This window comes from Ostrea edulis, chromosome 4 (assembly GCF_947568905.1).
Source record: "Ostrea edulis chromosome 4, xbOstEdul1.1, whole genome shotgun sequence".
In the NCBI taxonomy this organism is placed as follows: Eukaryota; Metazoa; Mollusca; class Bivalvia; order Ostreida; family Ostreidae; genus Ostrea; species Ostrea edulis.
The window spans coordinates 38,024,695-38,030,896 of NC_079167.1; the positions used below are offsets into that span (position 1 = coordinate 38,024,695).

At 35.8% G+C, this 6,202-nt stretch overlaps 1 long non-coding RNA gene across 1 annotated transcript; it reads right to left on the reverse strand.

Annotated features, from left to right (window-relative positions):
* Positions 1–809: 809 nt before the first annotated feature.
* LOC130054102 (uncharacterized) lies at positions 810–4,305 on the reverse strand. Its single transcript, XR_008802370.1, has 2 exons — positions 3,291–4,305; positions 810–1,206 (listed from the first exon to the last, which is right to left on the reverse strand). It is a non-coding gene; the product is annotated as an uncharacterized LOC130054102 (long non-coding RNA).
* Positions 4,306–6,202: the final 1,897 nt, after the last annotated feature.

Here is a 6,202-nt window from a genome sequence, read left to right on the forward strand (position 1 = left end):
TGGTCACGTGATATGAGCAAAATGTTCCACAGGGGTACTTCCGGTTAATTTTGTTTACACTGGTAACAAAATTGTTTTTGACAAAATATAGATTTTGCGGCACAAACTGTCGCAAATCAGATAAAGGATAGCAAGGGATATATATTTACTTGGGAAGATGTCAAAGTTTACCTTTTCCCAAACCCGGGAAAAGCGTTCACGCAGAGGAAACGATGGCGTCATTTGTGTAGAAAACCACGAGCAGCCGAAATTGAGTGCGATTATTACATTCCGTGAAAGCTGAACCAACAAAGGAACATCATTGTTCTAGCAAGTTTCCTTATATTAACTTTTAGGAAAACCAAGAGGTTTGTACTGACTCTTAAAAATGTAATATAGACTGTGCAAAATCTTGTCAATCTTAAGAATAGGTATACTTGTACCCTCATCCACATCTGAGCAGTGTATGTATTTTACAACGGTGTTCATAAATTGCAAAATTTTGAATTATATCAAAGAACATTGATCTTTTCTCCAACTTTTAATACCAATCAAGCACAGGCAATATGCATCGCTTGGGGTACTCTTTAATAGTAAATTCGAACACAAGTGATGCATATTGCCTGTGCAATCAAGGTACTTTGCATGTACATGTACATCAGATATGTACATTTCCACTCAAACCACTTATATACAAGAATGGAACCAGCTGAACATGAGCCAGGTTATATATTATGTATTTGCTCTCCTACCCCTTTGATTCAGTACTGTGTAAGGAAATATACTATTGAGTATATATATATTTTAAAAAGAATAACAAAGAACAACAATTTTCATTCATATTTCATTCAACATATATATACACAGGTTGATAACAATGGCTGATCTGCATATAATGACTGCTAGTTATTGGCTGGTATGCAGTGAAAGGGAGCTAAAAAGGAGTAAAAAGTTCATATCAGCCAGGTGAGAATTAATTTCTTCTTTTTTGTGTGTTATACATATGTAATTCTTTTCTTTTGCTGCTTCAAATCTTGTGTATTTGAAAATTTTCAGTCAAATATTTTGGCAATGTTATAGGTAGTGTGGCTTAAATAAACCACTGTTAAGGAATATCCAGTAATGGCATGACATCATGAGAGTTTGGCATACCGACATTCAGATGATTAATGATGAAACTGAAGACCTCAAGTGAAAGGCATGGAAAATGATCCTGTTCCCATATACCTGAAAAAGAGGAGGGATGCCACAATATTGATAATAGACTTTTGTCAAGTTGAGAAGCAAAGATGTAAAAAAAAAAAAAAAAAAATAATGCTGAAATTATAATTCATGTATTTGTTAAAAATACTGTTCACTGTACATACATGTATATTTTTTAAAACTTATTTTTAAATACATGAAGTAATTCATATTAAAACTGTGAATGTATGAGTTTTCATGATTTTATTTATATTTAAGTCAATTCACCTTTTTCAAACTTTTGATGCATATGACGGATTTCCTCTGCATTGCTATATCTATCAGGCCCAGCACAATCTCTATATTTAGCTATATAGTTTTATAAAGCTATTTCAAACAGCTTCATTAAGCTAGTTTCGATTAAATATCTTAAGTGCAATGACACGTAACAATATACATGTACTTTGAACTAACCACAACACTATTTTAGGTATAGATCATATGTCATTTTAAGAATTTTCATGAAAAGAGAATTTCTTTTGTATTGATAACTGTCCACTACCTTGTGTGTGTCGAAGCTTTGATAAGTATATGATGACTTTACAATGTGGAATCTGTAACAACTTAATAATCCTAAACATTTGACAATTTTGAATCAAAATTCTTCCTAAGGTACATAGTTTAAGAAGCTTTTTTTGTTTACAGTGTGTTGTTTCAAGTACAAGAATGAAATATTTTCACTTAGAAATTCAATTTTTATGCTTTAAAAATATATTTGATAGAAGATTTGAAATAGTTATATCAAGCAATTTCAATTAGCTTTACAAAGCTATATAGCTTGATTAGCATATTTATATAGCTAAGTATACTAGAGATTGTGCTGGACCAGTCTATGAGCACATAATTGAAATTATGTTGCTGAAAGGAATAATATTACCTTAATCATGATCAGATATATATTTTGTTCAGTGATATAAATATGAGCAGTAATCACAAATACCTACTGGATTGTGAAAAGTCAATAAAATGACTACAACAATAAATAGTCATGCTAAAAATTCTTCCAATTACATGAGTATATCATTAAAAGTCGAACTCCAAAGACTTAATCTGTAACACAAGTATTAGTTGATAAATAATTATTTTCAAATTAGACAGCATATTGACTATACCCAAGTAGATAATTTTATCCTCGCCCACATATGGCTATATCATTGCACTTAGAAACCCAGCCTAATTCAATCTAAACTAGCTTTAAATAATAAAGCCATTTCAAATACCTATAATATTATAGCTAATCTATTACTTTTCACTGTGTATTGTCATTATCTAAATTTTATATCAATAATTATCAGGTCCAGTCCAAAGACTATTTCTACCTATGTAGCTACTTATAGCTACCTAGGTATTTAAACCTACTCCAGGTAGCTATTTTTACCTACGTTTTCCTTTACTTGCATTTCGTGGCCAAACGCAGGAACGGCGCAACATGGTGTGTACCAAATTTCTTGATTCACTTATACTGACATTGAATACCACAAAAATATTGGACAAAAAATGATTACTTTCAAATTTGCATCAATAACTGCACCCACTTCCATTCTCTAGGAACTTAGGATCAAAGATACATGATAAGAAGTCTAGAATGTTTTACAAATCTTTATTAATTTTAAAGTTAACATTCATGCACTCTTACATTAAAAGTTTTTGAGTCGATTTTTCACGCAATTTCCTCTACATTTTCCACCCTCGTAAAGTATATAAATTTACACTCCGAATTTTGTCATGCACATGCACAACATGATACATAAAACGACTGACCTGTTTAAAAGATGTGCCTTAATTATTATTTATTTATATCTTTAAAAACATGTAAAAGTAGCTACTTTAAGTAGCTTTAAATACCTAGGTAGCTATTAATAGCTACGTAGGTAGAAATAGTCTTTGGAATGGACCTGGTTATATATGTTACATGTTTATGCCCATTTGGCCCTGATTTGGTAACGTAAATTCTATTTCACATAGGCCCTAGACTGTACTGGACCCGAGTGGACCTAATGCCTGCTTTATGAAGCAGTGCACATTGTGTTTTGTATATATATAAAATGTCGTCATAATTTTCATTTTACCTGTTTGACAGGTTTCAGTGAGTCTAATACGTTCTTTTCCTTTACCCCTCCGGTTACTAGACAGCTGGGCCTTGTGTGAGTTACACGACATGCATCGTCTTCTTCTGTTCTTGACGAAGTCTTTCGTTGTATTTCGTAGATCAATAGTAGCTTATCAAACGCTCATAAACAAATATGTACCGCATACACCCCAAACTATTAAATTTGTATTTCAATTTCATGATGATCGACAAAATTAAGCCTAGGCCTAATACACGAAGTGTCGACTGTTGGTAAACAACGATAAACCGGAAGTAACCCTGTGGAACATTTTTGACGCGGCGTGACTAAACACAGAATAAACACTGTGTTCCGGAGTAACTCGAAACACGGCTATTCCTGGATCCGCCCCTGGAAGTCCCCTGGACAAGTGCGTTCTGACAAAATAAAACGTACATGCATGCTTTTTTCGACATCTGTATATAAAATATCATTTGTGAAGGGAGGGGGGGGGGGGGGGTGTCTCCCGGCGCAAGATTCCTCATTGCTGGCTACATGTATGTTCAACTAGTCCTATATGGAACCGATCGCGGTAGTTCAGTGATATGCCCTTTGGTTCATAACTGTGAAGTTGCATGTTCGAGTTCTACTCGTTTCATGGCTGCATCAAACCTTAGACGTAAATATCGACAGGTGTTGACACGTTAAAGTACCCCCATGTTACGCCACTGTGCCCATACATGTAGCATAGTAAGTCTATTTGTGGTACGTCACCTGGTGACGGCTAAATATAAGTGGGACCTAAACTAATGAAATCCTTCGTAACAAATCAAAATAAACAATCCCTCGGATGCAATATAAATGAAAGATTTTGCAATGCAAATGGAAATTATACAATGCAAACGAAAAAAATATATAATACAAATGGAAAATATAGAATACAAATGGAAAATTATACAATACAAATGGAAAATATAGAATACAAATGGAAAATTACACAATACAAATGGAAATTATACAATGCAAATGAAAAATTATACAATGCAAATGGAAAATATAGAATACAAATGGAAAATTATACAATACAAATGGAAAAGATCAAATATTGCAACGTTTGACATGCCATAGTTTTTGGTTAACTCAAAACGGTGACCAGGATCTGGAATCCACATGACATAATATGGGCGGAATTCACATGACTTAATATGGGCGGAATCCACATGACTTAATATGGGCGGAATCCACATGACTTAATATGGGCGGAATCCACATGAGTTAATATGGGCGGAATTCACATGACTTAATATGGGCGGAATCCACATGCCTTAATATGGGCGGAATCCGCATGACTTAATATGGGCGGATTCCACATGACTTAATATGGGCGGAATCCACATGACTTAATATGGGCGGAATCCACATGAGTTAATATGGGCGGAATTCACATGACTTAATATGGGCGGAATCCACATACCTTAATATGGGCGGAATCCACATGACTTAATATGGGCGGAATTCATGCTGTTAATCATACAGAGTGCTATTTCTAATGAGAGATACTACCTTCACTGTGCTGAGATTGATGTTCTTTATCCCCAAGATTTTTCAAACGATGGATGTTAACGAGGCAGGTATACGAAAGGTGAAGATAACGAACAGTGATCAATCTCATAACTCATACAAGCAATACAAATATAGAGTTGGACAAACACTGACCTCTGGATATACCAGAGGTGGGATAAGGTACCTAGGAGGAGTAATCATCCCCCTGTCGACCGTCACACCCGCAATGAGCCCTATATCTTGATCAGGTAAACAGAGTTATCCGTAGTCAAAACCAGTGTGCCAAGAATGGCCTAACAATCGATATGAAACAAGTCAGACAGCATTTGACCCAATGATAGGTTGTATATAATGCCTGAAACAAGATATGAAAAAATCTATATACGACTGGATGCTATATATTTTTCTTTCTTTTTTATACACCCTCTATTGACGGGCTGTATTATAGTATAGATTTCCCTTTCCCTCCGTCTGTTAGCTATTCCTGTCCAGGCCACATATCTTCTATACTGTGAGGCCTAGCATTAGTAAACTAGGTCAGTAGATGCATCGGGGGGGGGGGGGGGGGCAATCAAAATAGTTCGTGTCCGGATCATGTCTTTCACACTGTGAGCTCTAAAACTATATATCAAACATGGTCAGCTGATCTATCCTGGGGGTTGGGGGGGGGGGGGGGGGCATAACCCAAACTTTAAACTAGATCACTGTGGTCCCCTGCTGGAATTATTTCAAAGCTACGAGTATACATACTCAAATCGTGTTCAAATCATATATTGCGCACTGTGAGGGCTAGAACCATTTAACTTGGTCAGTTGATGCACCTCGAGGGGAAGTTAGGTCATGACACAAAAGTATGTTGTTGTGGCCACAGGGGCTAAGCCCGTTTGGGCCCGAACTCTGTGATACCATAAATATAGATTCTATATTTATGGTACCACATAATTCGAGCCCAAACGGGCTTAGCTCCTGTGGTTGTGGCCTCATTTTGAAATTGTATTTGACTGCGTCACAGCTTATGACTTTAAACATGCAAACATAGAAATGCATCATGTACATGTATGGCTGTGAGATATGAGGAATACTTTCGGCACGCATGCTGGAAAAAGACAGAGATTTATACGATATCTTTAAAGATTGGGAGGTAGAAAACCTGAATATTAAGTTTTGTAAACATCTATTGGGTGCCGGGAAAAGAAGTACTAATATTGCAGTAATTTCTGAATTGGGTAGATATGTAAGGGTTAATGTACTCGTATCGCTCCATTCCTTAAAAGTAATGGACCGAGGCCCCGAAGGGGCCGTGGTCCATTGCTTTTAAGGAATGGAGTGATACGAGTACATTGACCCACTTAAAATCCACCTTTGCAGCT